Genomic DNA, 25,463 nt, shown 5'->3' on the forward strand with positions numbered 1-25,463 from the left:
TCCCAGCTACTCGGGAGGCTGAGGCAGAAGAATCATTTGAACCTAGGAGGCAGAGGTTGCAGTGAGCCAAGATTGCGCCACTGCACTCCAGACTGGTGACAGAGCAAGACTCCATCTCCAAAAAAAAAAAAAATTAGTTTTCATTCTTATTGCAGAAATGATTGTTTTTGCATTTTAAAAATATATCTATTATTCTTTAAGTTCTGGGATACCTTTGCAGAGCCTGCGGGTTTGTTACATGGGTATACATGTGCCATGGTGGTCTGCTGCACCCATTCACTGATCATCTAGGTTTTTTTTTTTTTTTTTTTTTTTTTTTTTGAGACGGAGTTTTCGCTCTTGTTACCCAGGCTGGAGTGCAATGGAGCGATCCTGGCTCACTGCAACCTCGGCCTCCTGGGTTCAGGCAATTCTCCTGCCTCAGCCTCCTGAGTAGCTGGGATTACAGGCACGCGCCACCATGCCCAGCTATTTTTTTTGTATTTTTAGTAGAGACGGGGTTTCACCATGTTGACCAAGATGGTCTCGATCTCTCGACCTCGTGATCCACCCGCCTCGGCCTCCCAAAGTGCTGGGATTACAGGCTTGAGCCACCGTGCCCGGCTTCCATCATCTAGGTTTTAAGTCCCACATCCATTAGGTATTTGTCTTAATGCTCTCCCTTCCTCTGCCCCCAACTCCCGACAGGCCCCAGTGTGTGATGTTCCCTTCCCTGTGTCCTTGTGTTCTCATTGTTCAACTCTCACTTACAAGTGAGAACATGCGGTGTTCGGTTTTCCAGAAATTATTAATAATAAATTATTAATACTTATTAATAAATACAAGTAATTTATAAAAATGACTAAATTAGGATAATGCCTATATTCCTGCCTTGTTTAAAGAGAAGCAGTTATCTCTTTAAACATTAGTTTGCAGGTCAGGGGACAACAAGGCTCAACTCTGTGGCAGTGAGGAAGGACTTACACAGCTCACACTTTTCTATCTCCAGCACCCTGTGAAACACCTGGAAGTAACATGTTTGCTAGACATGTTTGTTGATTGACCATGTGTTTGCTAATTCAACAATCCAATAAATATGCAGGAGAAGGCTCTGGAATAATAAAAATAATTTTATTTCAAAACTAGCTCTGCTTCTCGACATACTACACATTTTGATATTCAGAGAAACTTGAGTTTCCTTTGAACAGAGAAAGACGTTCTGTGTAAATAGTAACAGTGACTGCATTATGCCATTCATTATAAGTTAACCTCTGCTGGATGATAGGTTGAGAAGCTTTCTCGTCATTATGATGCTAGACCTGATGCTACTGCTTGGCTTAATCTGAACAGGAGGTCAGAGCAGTTGTTGGCGACATGGCATTCACATTAATTTCTGAAACACGGCATCAGGATTTATAGGCTTTGCCATGACAATCAGTGGCACCTCTGATTACTTTTGAGATGCTGCTCAAAAGTAATGGGACATTTTTGAAAATCGACTTGGCTGCCTGTAGAGACACTTGAGAAAATACAGTCAGTGCACCAAATGGATATATCTCTCAGTGAGAAGCACAGTAGGTAAAACAATATATTAGGAATTTATAGGGGGAGGGAGAGAACATATGACACCTAGACTCTGATAAACAGAAAACCCAGGAAAGAGCCTTTGTTTGGGCACAGAATGTGACCATTGAGAAAACTATTCTTTTTCTTTTTTTTTTTTTTTTTTTCTGAGACGGAGTTTCGCTCTTGTTACCCAGGCTGGAGTGCAATGGCGTGATTTCAGCTCACCGCAACTTCCGCCTCCTGGGCTCAGGCAATTCTCCTGCCTCAGCCTCCTGAGTAGCTGGGATTACAGGCACGCGCCACCATGCCCAGCTAATTTTTTGTATTTTTAGTAGAGACGGGGTTTCACCATGTTGACCAGGATGGTCTCGATCTCTTGACCTTGTGATCCACCCGCCTCAGCCTCCCAAAGTGCTGGGATTACAGGCGTGAGCCACGGCACCCGGCCCGAGAAAACTATTCTTTCTTGGACAAGCTATTAAAATGGTAACTACAGAATTTTATTATTTCTGGGAGGCACTTTAGGAATGTGTACTTTAAGTGATGCCATTAGGAACTATGCTGACAGACTTCAGGACAGTGGTTGTGATGGTTAATACTGAGTGTCAACTTGATTGGATTGAAGGATGCAAAGTCTTGTTCCCCTGGGTGTGTCTGTGAGGGTGTTGCCAAAGGAGATTTGAGTCAGTGGGCTGGGGAAGGCAGACCCACCCTTAATCTGGTGGGCACCATTTAATCAGCTGCTAGCGAACATAAAGCAGGCAGAAACATGGGAAAGGTGAAGCTAGCTTAGGCTCCCAGCCTGCATCTTTCTCCCATGCTGGATGCTTCCTGCCCTCAAACATTGGAATCCAAGTTCTTTAGTTTTGAGACTTGGACTGGCTCTCCTTGCTCCTCAAGCTTGGAGACAGCCTATTGTGGGAACTTGTGATCGTGTTAGTTAATACTTAATAAAGTCATATATATATATATATATATATATATATATATATATATACTTCTTAATACTTAATAAACTCCATATATATGGGAGTTTACACACACACACACACACACACACACACACACACACACGGGAGTTTATTATGGGGGTTGATAATAGGAGATACATGTATCTCCTGTTAGTTCTGACCCTCTAGGGAATTCTAAGACAGTGGTTATCTTTGAGGCGGGACTGACTGGGGTGGAGGGATGTAAGGGAGGCTGAACACTTCTATATCTTGATCTGCGTAATGAGTATGAAGGTTATACATACATAAACATTTACTGAGCTATATACTGAAGATTTTTGCACTATATTATATATAGGAATTATACGTCAATAAAATAAGTGGAAGACAGTACCCTGTAGGTCAAACAACACATGTACAAAACTACAGGGTACAACTTTTGGCTTTAATAATTACCATATCAGTGTTTTCCTTAGGTGCAAATGAGTATGGCCTTAAGTATCTTATTTAAGACTACTTTGTTTTTGCGTCACAAAAGCAGTTATAAACTATTCTGTGTAAATGTGTGCCTACCACATACACATATCCTGTATAATAGTTCTATGACCATCGAAGTTAAGATGAGGAACCCATAAAAGGTAAGCATATACTAAAGTAACTACAGGGCATGGCCATATTAAATCCTATGATTCATTAAAATCACCCACCAAGGTTAAGGTATTGGGGTGGTCACAGGTGAATTTGTATTCAACACAGTTTCTAAGAAAATAAATTCTTTTCTTTTCCAAAGAATAGCATTGAATCTCTACTGTTGCCTAATGGAGAGTACAGAGGCGGGGTCAGGAGGGACCCGAGACCGTTTTTCTTTTCATTTATGTTAGGCTTACTTAACCACTAGATGGCATATCATGCATGCACAGTGCATACTCAAGCAAGTTTGTTCTGCCCAAACCTTTTGCCAAGGGTGAGTCCTGGTAGAGAAAACACTTGATCTCCAAGTTATATGCCCATTCTAAAAATCCTATCAAACACTGGAATGAAGAGGCATCAGTCTGAGCTTTTTTTATTCCTGCATTTGACAGCAACATGCCAATGGGGCAAAGCTGGGCTTCATGTGTTTCACTCCTGATGCCCTGAAACACCTGTGGCCACCCCAATACCTTAGCCTTGGTGGGTACTTTTAATGAATTTCAAAGGATTTAATCTGGCTATGCCCTATAGTTACTTTAGCTCATCCTTACCTTTTATGGGTTTTTCATCTTAACTTTGATTATCATAGACATATGGGATATGTGTGTGTGGGATGCATACATTTATGCAGAACACTTTACAACCTTTTTTGTGAGGCAGAAACAAGGTAGTCTTAAATAAGATACTTAAGGCTGTACCTATTCGTATTCTAAGCACCACTGTGACTGAAAGCATTATGCTTTCCCCTGAAACTTGAGGACTACGGTCTCATAATGTCACAGAGCACAGTGTGAAAAGACCTTTACGGGCATCTTACTCCAAAAAGCTATCTCCAATGCTCAATTTCCCCATTCTTATTGCAACTTCCAAGTAAGAGTTTAAATCCAGTCTCTCTAATTGTGAAATCAGATGAACATTCTTTCAGCCCTGTGCATCTTTTAAATAATCCAGTGACATACAGGCAGGAGCACATAATGGTAATCAAGACCATAACAATTGCCCAGGTGATCTTATTCTATGAATGGGTGCATGTTTTTGATGAGACCATGGCCTTTGGCCACGACAAGTAACCACAAATTTGCCTCCACCCCTTCTCCCCTACCCTACTAAAGAGTTCTATCTGAACCTTGGGTTGTATGTTTTTGGAATGATTGCTTAAAAAAAAAAAAAAAACACACACACACACACACACACACACACACACAAACCACAATAATAATTAGAACTAAGTCAAATATCCAGAGAGCCAAGATTTCTTCTCTAAGGTACAGAGTCAGGGCCTCATTTTAAGGAGTGCTACACAAGGCCAGTGACAATACCTTGAAAAGCATAATGAACTTTGTGGTCATAATTAGGGTATGCTTTATTTCAGAGCTTTTGAATGGTCTTGACTTTGCTTTCCCAGACCTCAGGGTATTTCATGATGTGTGCTTCTCTGGCATATATGTTCATTTGACCTACATAAAACATAAATGAAAGTAGATTCTACCTAAGATGACTAATCTGCTAGCCTGTTTTGCCCATTTTAAAGTAGATGCTGATAGAAATGCATTTAAAATTCACTCTGAACAAAAACCATGGTACTTTAAAACCCGAAAGTCAGGTAATTAAGTCATGATTACAAGCAACCCTTGTTGTGTTGGTTTTCCTAAGGTAATAAAAGCTCCAGGCTTAAATAACATCATGGTCAACATTAAGACTATTACAAGGCTGAGAATGATGTTTGCAATTTCCTTCCTTTTAACGAGACTGCCCCACCTGCAGCTTGCATTCTGTACAACACTGGTGTTGATAGCAAGTTCCTAGTTTTGGGAGGACAGTTTCTGGGTAGTTTGCAGCATGGGTGCCTAATTATCTTGAATAAAAAAGTCATTAATCTATTAATCTGTAGCAAACATGGAAGTTATTTCTTTTCTAATTTTTTGAAGAGACAGGGTCTCACTAAGTTGCCCAGGCTGGTCTTGCACTCCTGAGCTCAAGTGATTCTCCCATCTTGGCCTCCTAAAGTGTTGAGATTATAGGCATGAGCCACCACACCTGGCCAGAAGTCATTTCTTTATCCCTGGACAGACATCTGAACTTGAACATGGACAAATAATCTGTTTCATTTAGCAGTGCATGTAATAGCTCTGTCTGTATCCCTACCCAAACAGGACATGGGGCAGTAAATTTATTTTTACTTTTAGGTCATAGCCAGGCCAGACTTAGGAATTGGTCTCTTATCACAGGAAGTTTGTAATTGGTGACTTCCTGGCTGGGGCAGATTTTTTTTTTTTCAAAATTAGTTGCTGCCCTGTTTGCTGTCTGTCTGCCTGAATTCCAACTCTGCCATTGCCTGGTCTACTTACCTACGTTCCTGAGTCCTTCCAGACAAGGCTGTGTCCTTTGGGATGTATCTTGATTCTAACATGCTCGTATTCAGCCCTCTAGTTAGCTCTTTGTTGCCTATGTGCACATAAGACAGACTTTTGCTTGGTTCTCTATAACTTCTCTTCCTTGAGTAATTACTATGTATTAAGCACTGTGCCAAATACGTTACATACATGGCTTCATTTAGCCCATTCGACATCTCTGTAAGATCCTCAAATAGCAATACTAATACTAGTTAATACTTACTGAACATTATGTGTTAGGAACTGGGCTTAGGCTTTCTATGTTAACTCATTTAATCTTCATGAAATGAAGCCTATGGGATAACTTTTATTTCTTTTTTTCCACAGTGTGTACTGTTATTATCCCTATTTTTCAGATGAGGACACGGAAGCACAGGGAGTGTAAATAACATTCCTCACATCAGTGGGGGACACTGAGACTTGAAACTACCTGTCTGCTGGTCTAGGCTGTCAGGCTCTCCCATCCCTTTCTCCATTCCTCACCCGACTTATGCTCAGAGCCGATCTGTCACCGCATTATGATGGAAAACACACATCAATATCTCTCTGTTCAGCATTTCTGCAGCTCTTTCCCTGTGGCCTGCAATTCCCTGCAGCGTGTTATTGCTCAGGCTCATAAGCTGGTTTCTGGTAGCCGCCTGCCAGGCCCTGCCTGCTTAACCCATTTGATTTTATTTATGTGATTTCCCCACTTTGGCCCACCCCAATTGGCCCTTAAACCCCAACAGAATTGTCTCCACTACTGAAAATTATATAATTCCTTTCATTTACTACTTTGTCATGTATACAAAATATGACACGATATCTAAGATCTTTTAAAATTCACTAGAAAATGGGAGTGCCAGCCCTGTGCCCTTTTCTTTGCTTTCTTCTTTGAAAGGACGGAGGCACATGCATTTCTCTAAGTATCCCTTACTTTAAGAAAAGGATAGATGAGGCTGACTCCTGCTAGGCAGGTGGAAGCCTGAGAGAGACTGAGATTCCAGGGACTTACTCTTCCAGTTTTCTAAAGGACTGTAAAACCAGCCTTTCATCCTCATAGGGGCAGGATGGCAGAACTGGCTCTGAAACCTCCCTACACTTGTGTACTCCTCCCGTGAAGGGCTACTTTTGCTCATTTCCATTGTAGGATCATTCCTAGGAAGACCAGGCAAGCCAAGCGCTCCTGGGCCCAGGTGGGGAATGTTGTCAGATTACCATGGGCTTCTTTATCTTTTTCTCCTTTTCTCCTTCCCTCGGGGATACCAATGGTATGTTTCGTAGAGGTGAGAGAAACTGAAGACCAAACACATACCAGTTTGAGATTCTGGTTCTGAGATTATTTGTTGTAGCTTCAAAGTTTCTGGGTCTAATCAATGAACTCATTTAAAGTAGAAAATCTTGGTCATTCTGATAATTCACTGAACTCATCCCTGAGGGACCCCACTGATAAGGAAGTGGAGAGAGAATTTCTAGCTGCCTGGCAGGAGGAGCCTGTTTACAGGGTGGCTTTTTACAGCAGGAACACAGAGAGGCTGCTCTAGTTACTTGCTTCTTGGGAATAGCTTCCATTCTGGCTTCCTTATCACGTAGTTGCTGAGGCTGGGACAATCTGTATTTTCTCATTTTAACAATTTAAATAGCAACCTATGGGTGGGATAGGATCTTATGCCGGTGGGGTCTGCAGTGGGACGGGGCATGGTTATTGCACTGATCACAGCCCATGGAGCGAGGTGGTTTTGCACATTCCCTAGAGAAGGAAATGAGGCATACAGCATCCATCTTTATGGCTCCATGCTGAGAGTCACACATGGAGATTTAAAATGAGCATCCTTAGAGATGACTAGAAAGCCTGAGTAAAATATATCCCTCACTAGTCCACTGAAGGGTTTAAGAGAGCTGGAGCCATAGTAATACTTCCTTCTGTTTGGAAGATGTTCCAATGCTTTTCATGTTCATTTGACTGAGTCTCATTATTAACTCGTAAAGTTAGCAGATCAGATACAATACCAACTTTTTGGTCAGGAGACCAAGATCCTAAAATAGCATTTAATTATCCAAGGTCACAAGACAGAGGTTTCGTTGTTTCTAACCAAAACACATTATCTTTAGGAATCCCCCTCTCCCTCTTTTAAAACTTATATTAAAACAGAGAATGAATGTGGGCTGGGCGTGGTGGCTCATTCCTGTAATCCAGAGCATTAGGAGGCTGAGGTGGGATCGCTTGAGCCCAGGAGTTCAAGAACATCCTGGGCAGCAGAGTGAGACCTTGTCTCTACAAAAATAAAAATTAGCTGGGTGTGGAAGCACATGCCTGTAGTCCCAGCTACCAGGGAGGCTGAGGCAGGAGGATCACTTGAGTCCAAGAATTCAAGGCTGCAGTGGGCTATGATCACGCCACTGTGCTTCCAGCTGGGTGACAAAGGCCTGTCTCAAAAAAAACAGAGAATGTATAGTCTTGATAAAATTTTTAGCGAATAAGAGCTAAAAGGGAGTTTGAGAAGTGATCATGTTCAGGCTGGCAAGACAGGAAGAATGCTATCCCTCTGCTGCCTAAAAATCTCTTGAAAAGGTTCTGGGAGAGTCTTGGCTCTGGGAGAATCTTAGTATTTAACTTTTCAGGGATCAAATTCCACCTATCTTATTTAGCTTGAAGGAAGTCAACATCACCTTAGGCACTCTGTGTATACTCTGGGTGTCAGAGCTTCAGGTAGGCCTTACCTCCTCTGTGCTGCAGGCCTGGTTGTGAGACTTCTCTACCACATCCAGGAGGCAACAGTTTTCCTGAAGCAATGTATTAACTAATAGGTTCATCTGTGATCACTAAAAAATTTCTGAAAACTGAATATTATGTATTATTGAATTATGTAAAGTATATATGCTCACTTGCATTATATCCTTTGGCCCTTGAAGAAATCCAGGCCTGCTCACCTTGAACACACCAATTGGCTGGTGGGTCTAAGAGTTTTGCCAAGGAGTAGCTGCTGTTCCCAGGAAACAGACCCTCCTTCCTTCCTGACTTCCTTGGTCTCATCTCCCATGTCTTATCTCTGAGACTTGGATCCATAGTACCTCCTGGCTCTCTGGACTCTGATACTCAAACGAGGAGTGGTATTTGATGCCTGGTTTCTCACCCTGCTGGAAAACACTGACTTGCCTCATGTTTCTGTTCTAGGGGTTGGTCCCTGTCCTGACACTGTCCCCCAAATTCCACTCCCCCCCCGCATCAAGCCACACCAACTCCTTCCATTTGCACACAGGTGGAGAGAGAGGATGGGAGCAGTTGGGCACGGAGTGGGTGGCAGGAAAGAAGGGGACGAGGGGATAGTCTTTTACCTAGGGTGTAAGGAATTTCTCCTCTAGCCAGCTGTGTGTGAGAGATCTGATTTGGCATGGAATTCCACAAATGTATAGATTCTACTGGAAGTGTTACAATACTTTAAAAAAGGTCTGTTTTTATTTAAATATTTACAAGATTAAGTCTTCACTTTTATCTTAGAGAAATATACCTGAACATTTTGGAAGTGCTGCTACAAAGAGAAAAATGTATCCTATGCCTGCAGTTTTGAGAGAGATTCTGCACCATAGAATCTTTAGGTTGGCAGGAGAGATGCAGTGAATATGTTTTTAACAAATGATTATGCCCTGTGTGCCCCCCAAGTAAGTCAGAGTTGTGGAAACTGAATTGTAAAATGCTCAACATCAAGGGGGAAAAAACCCAAATAAACAACAAAAAGCCATAGGAAAGTGAATGCAGAGATTTAGATAAAATTTTGCTCTTGCAGGCTTTACAAGTATGAAAGAAAAATAACATATATGAAACTATATGTACTAAATAATAACTGACCAAGAAAAACAAACGTATCATTTTGTTTAATCAAAATTGAAATAATATTAACTCCTGGAATAATTGCTATAGAATATGATGGCTGTGCCTGGGAGTATGGGTAGGAAGTGAGCTTACTCAGAGAAGAACTGACAGTATTCAGTATTAGGTGTGAACTAGAAGTCAAAATACCTGGTGCTAGGCTCAATTCTTGCATTCCCTAGCTCTGTGATGTGAGTTATCTTGTTTTTCCAAGCCTGTTTCCTCATCTACAAAATAAAAGCCTAAGACAAGGTATTTACTAACAGTTTCTTAAACTCTAACATAAACAACCTTATGAATTTTTAAGTTTTCAGATTTACTTAAAATTTCACTTGTTCTGATTGTTTTCTCCATGGGTAAAATACTCCATTTGTATAGATGCATTCTTCTTCTCAGGTCAGTCTTTTATGTTTCTCTGATTTTAACCTAACAGCAATCAAAACCAAAGGAAAGGTTTTGTTTTTACACCTAGATGTATGGGGAAAAGTAAGAAAGTAGAAAACAAGAAAAAAAAAACAAGATCCCACCTTCAGGAAGGAATCTATGAAGGATATAAGGCCTTGAGCAAATGTTACATTTATGAGACCAAACTACTGTCTCCGGAGAACACAGAACAGTGTGCAGAACCTCAGTTTTCAGCAGCAGGACATTTAAGTCAGACAGCAATGGCTACAGAGATGGCTTAGCAAGCCCTCGGTTTGGGTATGCTGTAGCTGCCAGCTACTTGCCAGCTCCTCGTTCACACCCCATCATCAGCTTCCACAAGGAACCAGGCAACCAGGAATATGAATACACAAGGACTGGGTATGACCTGACAGTAGACAGGAGAGTCTGCAGCCTTACCTTACATTCCTGTTCAATCCAGCAGAGCTGAAAACTATCACCAACACATTTTGCTATATTGCTCTCTCTTTAAATTTGCATGCAAGGGCTTGAGGCATGGACTATGTAACTTGATGCCACTGAACAGACTGCAGTGTCAAACTCAGTCTCTCTCTCTCTCTCTCTCTCTCTCTCTATCTATCTATATATATATACACACACACACACATATATATATGTATATGCATATATACACATATATATATATGTATGTATGTATGTGTGTTTTTTTTTTAAAGATTGGGGTCTCACTGTTGCCCAGGCTGGCCTCAGACTCCTGGGCTCAAATGATCCTACTGCCTTAGCCTCCCAAGTAGCAGGAATTACAGCTGTGCCACCACCACACCTGGCATAAGCCATATGCTTAAGATATTTTCTCCCTGTGATCAGAATATTAAACATAAAAATGACATCTAAAGTGAACAAGACAACTGGATACTCCCTAACTAAGGCAACTATATCCCTGAGAGAGATTTTAAGATGGATAAGACTAGGTACCTACACTCAAAGAGTATACAAATCAGTGTAGGAAACTTAGACAAATACATTGATTATTAAGGTTAAATTATAAAATATAATAGGTGTTCCAAGCAAAGGGAGCGTTTTGAGCAAAGGCAAGTACAGGCTGAAAAGCAAAGGGTATGTACAAGGGATCATGAATAGCTGGACTGGGTATCTGCGAGGGAGTAGTCAAAGAAGAAGTGTTAGTCGGCATCATTTTGTGGAAGGTCTTTCTTGCTGGGAAGAAAAGTTTGAACTTAGAGTGGAAAACAAGAGATATCCTGGAAAATTTGGGAATGAGGGTGCAGGAGCTTGATTAAGGCCTTCCTTTAGGAAGAATGTTCTGTAAATGATTTAGGAAGAATGTTATGGAAACTGGGATGGTTTCCATCAGGAAAGAGCGGAGGTGTGAGGATGCTGCATAGAGGCCACTGCAGATACCTTGGCAAGAGGACACGAAGATCCTAAAAACAAGAGCAAGGCTTGAGAAACACAGCTGCTCTTGAAAAATACTGTCCAGTGATTATTATAGTTCATGGAAACAAGTATTCCTGAGAAGTGTGGAGTAGTGAGAGAAGGATAAACAGGAAGAATGAGAGTCCTCAAGAGAGAACAAGGCTTGATTTATTTACTGAAGTGGTACGGGCTCCCGTAGGAGAGTTTGCACCTACCTTCCCCTCATCTAGTAGTGCTCTGTCTTCTGGTACTATATCTGGGTCACAACAGCCCATATCCCAAACCACATCCTCAATCTCTTCTCTTCAGAAAAGCTGATCAACTCACTGGCACAACTGGTTGTTAGTATTGCAGTAAATAAGACGTTTCTAGCCATATTCTAGCCCCCAGATTTTTAAAAATCTGTATAACTTCTTACTTGTGGTTAGGATCAGTTTTGCAGTAACATGGCTTTTTGATCAAAGACACTGCTATCATCAATATTTAGCCCAGTGACCACACCTATCTTTTGCATCTATAGCATGGAAGCAAGTGAAGGTAGCAAGGGGGAGATTGGTTAATTATCTGGTAATCAAGAAACTAAATGGAATTAACTTTATTTTTATTAAGTCTGTACTTGTATACCCAACACTGCCAGAACTATGGAGGATACATAATCATGAACCTCAAAGAATTTATTCTTTATTTGAGGAACTGGGGTTGGAATATAAACTGGCACACTCTATTTGGTTGATAATGCTACAATATGTGTCAAAATGTGCACATCTAATGAGTCTGTGATCTTCTTTGCAAACATTTGTCCTAAGGAAGTAATCAGAAATTTGTGAGAAGATTTATCCATGAAGATGTTTATTTTAACATTATTTATAATAGCAAGCCACTGGAAACATCCTAATTAATGCCCTACAATAGGGCATCAAATAATGACTTTTTCATAAGGTAGAACACTCTGTAGCCAATCAAATTATATTATAGAAGGACATTTAATGAAACGGAAAAATGCTCAGAGTATAATGTTAAATTAGAAGAGCAAAGCTATTAAAGCAGTATGTGCAGGGTGATCTTTGGTAAAGAAAAAAAGATGTAATTTTAAGCATATAAAATGTTAGAAACAAAGATACCAAACAATGAACAGTGGTTATCTCAGCTAGAGGATTGACATTTTTTCTTCTTTGTGGTTTCTTCTACAAAGTTTCTATGAGTATTTACCTGTAATTAACATGTATGTAATCATATAAATATTACCTTAAATTAAAATTTGAGGAAGCCACATGAGAATAATAATATGAGAATGATAATTTACAGTCAACCATTAGCAAAAGCCAATAAAGGTCTTAACTGGGATGAAGAGTACAACAGATTTTCACAGGGCTGGATGTGAGTGAGGTAGAAGGTGGGGCTTGGACACTGGACCAAACTGAGAACTAGCTAACACAAGGGCAAGCGCAGAAGCAGCTTTCCACAGGACACGCCCTCCAGTGTACCTCGTCAGTTTGCCTTTGCAAGCCAACACCTGGGAGTTAACTGCTCCTCTCCATGACAATGACCTAAAGACCCAAGTTACTACCCCTTCCCTAGAAATTTCTGCATAAACTGCCCCTTAATAAATATGAATGCACAACAGCCCAGAGCTGCTACTCTCTGCCTAGTGGGTAACCCTTTTCTGCAGGAGCACACACAGAGCTATGGCACTGCCTCTTCAGTAAAGCTGTTTTCTTCTACCTCTGCCATGGCCTTGAGTTTTTTCCTGGGCAAAGCTTCATTTTGGGGCCGACCTGCCCTGCATCAGATGAGTTTCCAGAAAGCTACCTCTCCTAAGTCTCAGAGCAGCAGAAGGGCAGCCTCACTTGGCCAGACATCATTCTGAGTCCCAGCTTCCTGCTCCAGAAAAGGAGACAGCTGACGGAAGCACTCTACTTCCCCCGTCTGCTCAGACTGTCAAGTTTTATGTGCGTTGAATAAGGGGTGGAGACAGCCCTCTGGGAGCATGTGGCTCCCTGGGAGTGCTGAGAAGAAAGGAGGCCAAGAAAAAAGAAAGCATACCTATGGGGGGAAAGGACCCGCCTATCCGGGATGAGCTTGTGCGTTTCTCACTCTAAAGACAGATTTTTAAATTCCATCTGAACAAAAGCAGCAGCACTCTAGATTCATCCATGGTTATGAGTGTGGGGATTCAGACAGTGAAGAGGGGTCAACTTAAACACACAGTATACAAATTTGCTATCTTTTGCCCCTGAAATGTGGGGCTGTTGACAGGTTTGGAACTGTCTTTGTCAAGGTGCCTAATATTTAGAGCTTAATAGCTGCCTAGAGACTGTGAAACCTGTCTGGGTTCTGCAATCTTATGTTACGATTTTGTAAGATAAGGGAGAGGTAGTGCTTCTGGAAACGAAGCATACAGTACCTCAAATCTTGTTTTCTAGGGAAGGAGGAAATGGTGAGAGTGTGGGAGGAAGGGATGGAGGAGGCAGGAATCGGGGTGGGAAAAGAGCAGGCAGAAAGGACACAAGAGATCTGCTTCCCTGGGGCACTGCAGGTGCCTATACTGTGAACCAAGAACAGGCCTTGCACAAACTCAGGGTGGCATTTAGTAACACCCCTCCCCCATTTCTGGGATTAAATGTTATACTAATAAAAAGACAAATAGTTGTGCCGTAGACCTTAGGAGAGTGAATCCCCTGCAAAAAAACTCAAGAGCCTGTGATCTGAAAGCCTTTCCCACCTGCAACTGCCAGGCTGGAAATCTTCCTGATGTGATCAATTTGCTGGCAAGCTTTGGACAGGCACAGAGGAAGAAAGAAATACAAACACAATTTGACTCAAGCAGTCCCCAGGCCAGCCATTCGGTGGGGGGATCCAGGTTCAGGAGTAGGAACAACAATCAGTTCTTTTGCAGAAATCACTGCAAACACTTCCAAGTAGTAGCTTTAGAGATGGTGGTTTTATTTAGCAAAAGTTATTTTTCCAATAGTTCAAAAGACAGTATACAGAGTCTCAGGGGGTTTGATCTAAAAATAAATTTTAAAAAATTATTTAATAGGACAAGGCACTCTCTTGTGTTTCTACCACTTATACTGAGTTAAACAGTGCTTATCTATTCTATGTTAGTTATTTATTTCCATAGTCTCTGATCATGAATAAAATGTTTACAGTCAACAAGCTGAAGGTAAGACTTCTACTCCCACTGTAGAAAGCGCAATAGCCAAGGCCATACCTTAAATCAGAGAGGAAATTTATCCTAAACACAACTGACCATCTGAGTGTACAGGGCCTAGCTCCTTGTCAGAAGGTGAAGTGGCATCTGGGTAGCATCTGATGCAGCTTTCACTCACAGGTATCACAGATGTTGATGAGAAAATCATGACATATACAAAAAGAAAAGTGGGCAAAGAATATGAACACAGTTCACAGAAGAAATGCAATTGGCTTATGAAAACATGAACAAAATGTTCTGCCATATTAATAATCCAATAAATACAAAGTAAAACGGGATACCCGTATGTTGGAGTCTTTGTGCTGAACTGTCATGATGTCTGCATCCTAATTTCGGATGATTTGGCAAACCTGTGTGTGCGTGTGAGCTTGTGCAGGAAGTGCTATTGGTATCAGGGCTAACAGCTGGTGAGTGCAACTGGGGGTATATGCATATTTACTGTTTCTTTTTTTTCAAATTTTCTGTGTGTTTGAAAATGTTGAAACTAACAAAAGAGATACTTAAACTATCATATGATCAAAATGTATATTAAAAAAGAGAAAACATTGTATTATCAAAAAAGAAAGTGAAACCACTCAAATACATAGTTTGTCAGAGTGCAAGTAGGTGAAATCATAGGAAATAATTTGGCTATATATATCCAGAATATCTTAAAATAATACTCTAACTTCAAAGTCACTTTCACAGTTAACTACTTTTTAAAAAATAAAGTTTACTAACAAAGATTTAAGTTCAATAATGCTTTCCCAATACTATTTCTAATGTTTTAAAAAATGATTAAAAATCTGTATCTATAATGGTAGAACATTATTCATACATTAAAATGTCTTTAATAACATGAGAACATTCTCACAATTTAATGAAAAGTGATGAAAGATTAAAATAATGTTTTTTTTTTTGAGACAGGGTCTCACTCCATTGCCGGAGTGTAGTGGTACAGTCACGGCTCACTGAATCTTCACTTCCTGGGCTCAAGTGATCTTCCAGCCTCAGCCTCCTGAGTAGCTGGGACCACAGGTATGTGCCACCATGCCCGGTTATTATTATATTTTAAATTTTTAATAGAGATGAGGTCTTGCTATGTTGCCTAAGCTAGATTAAAAATTATATACAATACAATCTCTAATTTTCCTTTAGACATTTTATACACATATATATAAAACATGATTTAAAGTGTGATTAAAGAAACATATCCCAAAATGGTAATTAACACTAGGTACTTCTGATTCTAGGGATTTAAAATGTTTTCTACATTTTCTAAATGTTCTCTAATGAGTATGTATTCTTATCATTAGAGAAAATAACATACTTTAAATATATATAAGCATTTTTCAAAGATGATTATATTTTTTAAAAAACCCTTTACCCTTTTAAATCAGTTTGGAAACAGCTATTTATGTTCAACTCTCAGGTGGAGAAAAGTTGAATCTGCTTCAGTGCCAGGGCTGAACATCTTTAGAATTGCACAAGGTGTACCAAGGGGCTAAAACTCAGAATTTGAGCCTGTTGTTAGTTTTGGTGTTAACACGCCTATGTGCAAGTATTCTTAGTGTGGCACTCAGATAGTACCAAAGAAACCAAGTCAAGCAGAAAAACACCAGACATCAGAAGAGACTCATCATATCCCTCTGCCCAAATCTTCCTTAGACGGAGACCACATTTGGAACGTGATGGCAGAGGGGTGGGATGTGTGATTTTCTGAAGGTCTATTAGTGGAGACTACACATCTTCTTGCATGATCAAAGGCAATAAAATAATAAAAAAAAAAACTTACCAAATAAGCAGTTGATGATAAGCAGCAATCAAGTTCTAAAAACCCCTTTCATAAAGAACCCAAAGTTTTTAGATTCTGTAACTCTAAACCTCATTCCTTCTCTAGTCACTGGCTACAAGTCAGGTTGGTAAAACCTACTTCTGTGTGTTTCTACAAGGTGCTGAGTGGGGCCTCCATGGGCCCAGGCATCTCTGGCCTTTCTCTGGGTACATAGCTCCCATACGGTGAGGGGCATGTGAGGTCACGAGGATGTGCCACTGGGAGCCCACTCAACCCTTCTACCAGGCTCTGGAGATGTAAATCTGGGGATTCCTGAGCCCACTTCTGGGTTTGTATTGGCCTCTTCTCTGAGGACCAGATACGGGTGGGTACCGCCATACCAGGTTCATTTTTTACACCGATGGGCCTGGGAGGTGACCCCGAGGCCAGCTGATCTAAGAGAGGAATGTGGCCATGGACAAATAGATGTGGTGTCCCCATGGGTGAGCATCAGCCCCTCACAGCGCTTGATGACGTTGAAGGTAGGAAGAGAAAGGGAGAGGCTGCTTGCCAAGGGGGCTGGATGCCCACTCTCCCTGAACCACCACATTCTCGGGAGGACTCTGGGGAGATGGACATTCTACATTGAGTTGAGACTTCTGGATCATTATATAGGTATATTTGTCCAGGTCTGAATATATTTGATTTAGTAGTTTTAAATTATAACACAACCATTTAGACATATGGTTTGTGGGTTTCCATTTGTTCTCTTATCCTAGAGCTTCCAATGCTAGGGCTGAAGGTCTGGAGTGAAGCATATAGCTTGTGTTCCACGTATGTTTTTAAAAATATTTTTAAACTGATATACATGAGATTTTGGAGCGTGTACATAATACATATACCATGTCTACTGAGATTATTCAAAACCAACTTTTATTTGTAATGGTGCTTTCCATTGCAAAACTCATTTCCCTTAATCTGAATAATTCAGAAATCTGGTGTCGCCACTTCCCACCTGTGTCCCACCCATGGAACAGGCTCTTCGAATATGTTTCAAAGAGCCTGTTCCATAGGCGGGTGGTTCCCAACCTGCCTGTTCACTTGAATCACCTGGGGAAGCTTCAAAAGCCAATGCCGCTTGCCACATATCTACAGAGATTAGAATTTAATTATTCTGGGGTGGAGCCTGGGCTTTAGAATTTTTAAATAATAATCCCCAGATGATTTCAATGTGTAAACAAGTTTGGTGACCACTTCTGCAGGCTTTCCCCCCTTTTGTTCTCTATTTCCTGACAGTACTCATCTCTTAAAAATCTCTCACTTTGAATAACAATTCTGAATAACTTTCTATTGATCCATTCCTGCTTTCAGTAGAGACATGAATGATTATGGGTCATTTATGATTGTGTGTGCCTGAATGATATTTACCAGGTAAAATTCCATGTTTTAAATGTTGTCCTCCTCCCTTATCCACTTTATTGAGGACAGCAGAGCCCCGAGCTTTAGAATATTTAACTTTTGAGGTTTCCAAAGTGTCCCAACTCATATATACTTCAGGGACTACTCTTTCCTCACCCTCCTTTACCGAGAGCTGCTCAAAGCTTATGCTTATCCTCCCAGGATTAGTTGGATCCTATGCTGGATACCAGTGAGTGAATGTTTGTGATTTATAATTCAGTTACAATGATTTGGGTCATTTAACATCCATGTTGTTAGTAATGTTCATTATAGACTTTTACTTAACACAAATATTCCCCGTTAGATTCAGTCAATGCCATCAAGTCTCCTAAGATGTAGCATCTGGCTTATTATGTTTAAAACACCAGAGAAGGTTACAGAAAAGATTTTCATGTCAAGTTTCAAAAAGGAGCTCTTTCTTATTTTTTTGAAAGAGAGTCTCGCCTCAGCTTCCCCGGTAGCTGGGACTACAGGCATGTGCCACACACCTGGCTAATTTTTTGTACTTTTTGTAGAGACAGGGTTTTGCCATGTTGTTCTGGCTGGTCTTGAATGCCTAGGCTCAAGGGATCAGCCTGCCTCAGCCTTGCAAAGTGGTGGGATTACAGGTGTGAGCCACTGGGTCCAGCCAAACAACTCTTATATAAAGCTTGAACTAGCAATTCACTGTTGCTTTGCCTCAAGTTGCCTCTTCCATTAGTTTGAGATATATCTCTCTCTCTGTATATAGAGACACAAATATGAATATAGATAATAATCTCCCATCTTAACCACTCTACTTCTTTAACTGGGAGTGTTAGGCTGGCCCTAAGCAGTGTGAGGCTCTGGGGCAAACTACACCTTCCTTACCTAAGATATTGACTCAAGTGAAAAATCAGTCTACGTGGAAAGGCAACCAAAACTCCAAATAAGCAATCATCCCACCGAGATAAATATCAAAAGACAGCAGGGAGTGGTTCTACTGTTCAGTGATGCTGAAAGGTTTCAGTGACACTCATAATCGTAGAATCAATTCTTCTGCCTTAAGTCTTCCAATGACCACCCACTGCAATTAGAATAAAAACACAAACATCATCTTATACAAAGACCCACAACACAGTCCCTAATCTACTTCCCCTGTCTCAAGGCCTACATTCTCCCCTCCTGTCCATCAATCTTTCTGTTCCAGGGCTAGACAAAGGCCATTCCTACCTGCAGGTGTTGGTACTAGTGGTTCTCTCTGCCTGGCCTCTTCCTATGACTTGCCCTCTATTGTGTGTCTATTTCATTTTAGATACTTGCCCACAATCTCACTGCCTCTCATTTTAAAGCATCAGTGCAATGATCACATGCAATTGACCTGCTTTGGATCTGCCAAGGCTCTGAAGTACTCTATCAAATACTAGGGCTGATGATGGAGGATTCCCGTTACAAGCAAACTGACAACAAGCAGAGCTCACTTCAGCAGCCAGAGTGTCTCTGGTGGACACACAGATTGACAAGTATAGATCAAACAGGGATGCTCCTGACATTTCTCTTGCAATATTTATACCCATAGGCATAATTTTTAGTACACTATTCCATGATAATTGTATCTGGCCTGTTCACTGCCAAGACTTTAGTTTCAGCAAAAACTTTAGACATGCAACAGAAAAAAGAATGAGAATATTAGCCTCCTGAAAATAAAGTTATTAGAAAGGCAAAAACGGATTCTGAAACTATTCACATTGGTAATCTAATTTCCTTAAATACTCATATTCTAGATTATCTGGATGACAACCTCCTGACAAAATACTGCTGCATGATTTCATTGCTCATGTTGTCATTTTGTTTGTGATCACTTTGAAACAAAGTCTAAATGGGGGACTAGAAGCCTATGACAGTTACTGCCCAAGTAGGAGTTGGTCACCACATGCAGACTAATTAATACATAGGGACTTTATAAGCCATTTAAAGTGAACGACATAACATAACATGCAGAACTGAAGCAAACTGCAACATCAATGAAATGTTAACACTATGTATTTTTATCATCATTCACTGTGATTGTTTTTCTCTGCAGAGTAAGACAAATGACAGTCATGCCAAAGCTAAAACCTTTTCCTCTGGCCACTCTGACTGAAGTTGGGCAGGCCCTCAATGACCGTGGAGCTGCCAACAACATGCTCACCTTTTGAAATGAGTATTGTGCTGAAACTGATGTTTCCAGATGCCACCTGTGTAACCCTGGGAATTCTGTCATTTCCATGCTTCCTGCACCAAGAATCAATGCTCAGAATGCTATTGTTGCTGCTCTCCACATGTGGACAGTAACATCCATGGTCTTTCCATGTGGATAGCAACACATCTTTAAAGCATGCCTGCCTGAGCCAGGCCGTTTGGCTCTGAAATAAACATTTTCCTTATTTACCATATATATGCACTCTGGTCTCATTACCAGCATACTTAATCACACTGTCAACATCATGTTTATGATTCTCTAATTCAAGCTTGTCCAGCCTGTGGCCCGTGGGCTGCATGCAGCCCAAAACGGCTTTGAATGAATGCAGCCCAACAAAAATTTGTAAGCTTTCTTAAAACATGAGGTTTTTTTTTTTTTTTTTTTTTTAATACTCATCAGCAGTTGTTAGTGTATTTTTTCTGTGGCCGAAGACAATTCTTTCCATGCAATCCAGGGAAGCCAAAAGATTGGAGACCCCGCTCTAGTTGGTTTTCTAGCTAAGTTTGTCTCTCTTTTTTTGAATGCTCCAAATCCATATATATAACTGCTTGCTTGCTTGCTTGGTGCCTCCTCTTGGATATTTATGAGGCAACTCCAAAATCAAACTCATCTTTTCCATCAACCCTATTCAAAATAACACCACCAGCACTGCTATTATTAATCGTCATCGCTCCAGAGACATACTGTGCTTTCATCCCCAAATTTTGCAGCTAAGTAAGAGATTAGTGAGTAGATAATTCACTCAGTCACATAGATGGAGTGACAGAACCAACATTTGAACGCATACAAGGTTTATCCAGAGTCCATGTTGTTAATCACCATCTCCTTAGCACAGTTTATAGCTTCAGCCCTCACTGAGTTACTTAAGTCAAAACTGTGGCATCATTCTTTCTACCTCCAACTCCTTTACCCATCCCCTCTATAACCAATGTGGCTACACAGCCTGTCCATCTCCTGAATTCCTCTGGAAGCCATTTACTTCTGTCTACCACCACTACCACCAACCTACTCTAAATAATGACCAAGTCTTTCTTTCTTAGGCAGTAACTGTCATAGGCTTCTAGTCCCCTACGTAGACCTTGTTTCAAAGTGACCATAAACAAAATGACAACATGAGCAATGAAATCATGTGGCAGTATTTTGTCAAGAGGTGGTAATCCAGATAATCTAGAATATGAATAGCTACTACTGTGAATAATTTCAGAATCCTTTCTTAATTCCTCAGTAGATCTGTGATGCCCCAGGGGCCGAGCTAACCCAGGCTCCTTTTTCAGATGGCAGCTCCAACATCATTCATCAGGAGAAAAGCATTGCAGACCCTCAGAAAAGATTGGATGTTAACAACAGTTGACATATCTTCATAATACTCACCACATTATAACCAGGTGATTAAGTCTGCCCTCCTAGATAGAAAGCTTCATAAGGGCAAAGACTGAAATGTGAGACTTTTCCATCCTGGTCTGAACTACCTAGTAGTGTTTGGCAAATAGTAAGTTTTCAATATTTGTAGGATAAATGAAATTTTTTAATAATTACAGTGGCCTTAATATTTTCTAACTCTGAAGATAATACATAGCATGTAGAAACTTCAACAAGTTATATAGAAAATGTTAAAAAAGTAAAGCCATCTCTTTTCTATTATTTCTTCATATTTTTTGGTGAATACTTATTTTCACCTGCTGTGTAACAACTCTTTGTGAAGTGCTGTTAAAAACATGCATCTAATGAAAAAAATCCATGGAATTTTCTCTCATGCACCAAATATGCATCTATTCTAGAAAAGAATCAGCACTAATTTTTCCCTTGATCTTTTTTTGTTGTTGTTGTTGCCATACTGAACTTTACAACATCAAGCTCCTAATTGGACAGACAGAGCTGCCCAGCTGACTGAAAAAGAGGGGGGCAAAAGCAGGGAGCCAGGGGATCTGGCTCAGTGGGTCCCACCCCCACAAACACCAGCAATCTGAAACACTCTGACTTGAGAGTTTCCCAGCAAGTGCAGCTGGAACCGGGATGGTAGAGCTCTGTGAAGGGAAGGGCGTCCACCATTATCGAGGCAGTCCACCACTACCAAGGCAATTCTAACTGTACCTCTGTAAACAACACTGCAAGGAAGTTTACATAGAAGCTGGGCAGGGCCCGCAGGAGCTCAACAATGCCTCTGCTCGCAGACTGTGACTAGACTACCTCCTTGCTGGGCAGGGCATCTCTGAAAAAAGACAGGAGCACATCAGGAACTTATAAATAAAGCCCCACCTTCCCAGGACAGAGCTCCTGGGAAAAGAGGCAGTGATGAGTTCCGCTGCAGCAGACTTAAACGTACCTGCCCAGCAGCTCTGAACGGAACAATGGGGCTCCCAGCATAGCACCTGAGCTCTTATAAGGGACAGACTGTCTCCTCAAGTAGCTCCCTGACCCCTGTATATCCAAAGAGGCACCTCATAAAGGAGAGCTCAGGCTGACATCTGGCGGGTAACCTTTTGGGATGAAGGTAGCAGCAGAAGAAACTGGCAGCAACCCTTGCTGTTTTGCAGCCTCCAAGGGTGATTTCCAGGCAAGCAGGTTCTGGAGTGAACCTCCAGCAGTCCTGCAGCAAAGAGGCCTAACTGTTGTTAGCAGGAAAATGAAAAAATCAGAAAGAAATAGCTTCAACATCAACAAAAAGGATGTCCACTCAGAGACGCCATCTGAAAGTCACCAACTACAAAACCACAGGTAGGTAAGTCAACAAAGATGGGAAGAAACTGGCACAAAAGGGATGAAAACACCAAAAATCAGAATGCCTCTCCTCCTCTAAGGGATCACAACTCCTCACCAGCAAGGGAATAAAGCTGGATGGAGAACGAGTCTGATAAATTGATAGAAGCAGGCTTCAGAAGGTGGGTAATAACAAACTTCTGTGAGCTAAAAGAACATGTTCTAACCCAATGCAAAGAAACTAAGAACCTTGAAAAAAGGTTAGACAAAATGCTAATTAGATAACCAGCTTAGAGAAGAACATAAATAACTTAATGGAGCTGAAAAACACAACACAAGAACTTTGCGAAGCATGCACAAGTTTCAATAGCCGAATCGACCAGGCAGAAGAAAGGATATTGGAGACTGAAGATCAACTCAATGAAATAAAGAGAGAAGTCAAGAATAAAGAAAAAAGTGAAAAGAAATGAACAAAGCCTCCAAGAAATATAGGATTATGTGAAAAGACCTAATCTACGTTTGATAAGTGTACCACATGTGATGGGGAGAGTGAATCCAAGCTGGAAAACACTCTTCAGGATATTATCCAGGAGAACTTCCTCAACCTAGCAAGGCAGGCCAACATTTATGTCCAGGAAATACAGAGAATGACACAAAGATATTCCTCAAGAAGAGCAACCCCAAGGCACATAATTGTCAGATTCACAGCTTCATAAGTGAAGGAGAAATAAAATCCTTTATGGACAAAGCAAATGCTGAGATTTCATCACCATCAGGTGCCTGCCTTACAAGAGCTGCTGAAAGAACCACTAAACATGGAAAGGAGCAACCAGTACTAGCCACTCCAAAAACATACCAAATGGTAAAGACTGTTGACACAATGTAGAAACCGTGTCAACTAATGGGCTAAAAACAACTAGCTAGCATCAAAATGGCAGAATCAAATTCACAATTATCAATAGTAACCTTAAATGTAAATGGGCTAAAGGCCCCATCAAAAGACACAGACTGGCAATCTGGATAAAAGTCAAGACCCATCAGTGTGCTGTATTCAGGAAACCCATCTCATGTACAAGGACAAACATAAGCTCAAAATAAAGGGAAGAAGACTTACCAAGCAAATGGAGAGCAAAAAAAAAGCAGGAGTTGCAATCCTACTCTCTGATAAAATGGACTTTAAACCAACAAAGATCAAAAGAGACAAAGAAGGACATTACATAATGGTAAAATGATCAATGCAACAAGAGCTAACAACCCTAAGTATATATGCACCCAATACAGGAGCACCTAGATACATAAAGCAAGTTCTTAATGACTTACAAAGAGACTTAGTTTCCCACACAATAATAGTGGGAGACTTTAACACTGCACTGTCAATATTAGATCAACGAGACAGAAAATTAACAAGGATATCCAGGACTTGAACTCAGACCTGGACCAAGCAAACCTAATAGACATCTACAGAACTCTCCACCCCAAATCCACATATATATATATGCTTGTTATATATTCTTGTTAGCACCACATCGCACCTACTCTAAAACTGACCACATAATTGGAAGTAAATCACTCCTCAGCAAATGCAAAAGAACAAAAATCCTAACAGTCTCTGAGACTACAGTGCAATCAAATTAGAACTCAGAATTCATAAACTAACTTAGAACTGCACAACTGCATAGAAACTGAACAACTGGCTCCTGAATGTTGACTGGAGAAACAATGAAATTGAAGGCAAAAATAAAGACGCTCTTTGAAACCAATGAGAATGAAGACACAATGTACCAGAATCTCTGGGACACATTTAAAGCAGTGTCTAGAGGGAAATTTATAGCAATAAATGCCCACATGAGAAGTGAGGAAAGGTCTAAAATCGACACCCTATCATCAATTTTGAAAGAGTCAGAGGAGCAAGATTAAAAAAAGAAAACTTGAAAGCTATCAGAAGACAAAAAATAACTAAGATCAGAGCAGAACTAAAGGAGATAGAAACACAAAAAAACCCTTCAAAAAATCAATAAATCCAGGAGCTGGTTTTTTGAAAAGATCAACAAAGTAGACTGCTAGCCAGATTAATAAAAAAAGAAGAATCAAATAGACGCAATAAAAAATGATAAAGGGGATATCACCACCAATTCCACAGAAATACAAATCATAATCAGAGATTTCTACAAACAACTCTATGCACATAAACCAGTAAACCAGGAAGAAACTGATAAGTTCCTGGACACTTGCACCCTTCCAAGACCAAACCAGGAAGAAGTTGAAACCCTGAACAGACTAATAACAAGGGCTGAAGTTGAGGCAGCAATTAATAGCCTACCAACCAAAAAAAGTCCAGGACCAGATGGGTTCACAGCTGAATTCTACCACACATATAAAGAGGAGCTGGTACCACTCCTTCTGAAACTATTCCAAACAATTCAAAAAGAGAGAATCCTTCCCAAATCATTTTATGAGACCAACATCATCCTGATACCAAAACCCAGCAGAGACTCAACAAAAAAAGAAAACTTCAGGCCAATATCCATGATGAACACAGATGCAAAAATCTTCAATAACATACTGGCAAACTGATTGCAACAGTGCATCAAAAAGCTTATCCATTACAACCAAGGAGGCTTCATCCCAGGGATGCTAGGCTGGTTCAACATACACAAGTCTATAAATGTAATTCACCACATAAACAGAACCAAAGACAAAAACCACATGATTATCTCAATAGATGCAGAGAAGGCCTTTGACAAAATTCAACAGCCCTTTATGCTAAAAACGCTGAGTAAACTAGGTATTTTGATGGAACATATCTCAAAATAATAAAAGCTATTTATGACAAACCCACAGCCAATATCATCCTGAATGAGCAAAAACTGGAAGCAT

General features: G+C 40.6%; 1 protein-coding gene and 1 long non-coding RNA gene across 3 annotated transcripts in view; one reads left to right on the forward strand and one right to left on the reverse strand.

The window, feature by feature from the left end:
- The window catches only part of LOC141584595 (uncharacterized), a 74,316-nt gene that overhangs the window by 31,106 nt on the left and 17,747 nt on the right, over positions 1-25,463 (forward strand). Inside the window, exon 3 of the long non-coding RNA XR_012517732.1 lies at positions 15,385-15,495. This is a non-coding gene — a long non-coding RNA (uncharacterized LOC141584595). The remainder of the gene's footprint in view (positions 1-15,384; positions 15,496-25,463) is intronic.
- Positions 1-25,463, reverse strand: part of CERS6 (ceramide synthase 6) — a 340,615-nt gene that overhangs the window by 12,807 nt on the left and 302,345 nt on the right. The window lies entirely within an intron of this gene.

This window comes from Saimiri boliviensis, chromosome 5, assembly GCF_048565385.1.
Source record: "Saimiri boliviensis isolate mSaiBol1 chromosome 5, mSaiBol1.pri, whole genome shotgun sequence".
Taxonomy (NCBI): Eukaryota; Metazoa; Chordata; class Mammalia; order Primates; family Cebidae; genus Saimiri; species Saimiri boliviensis.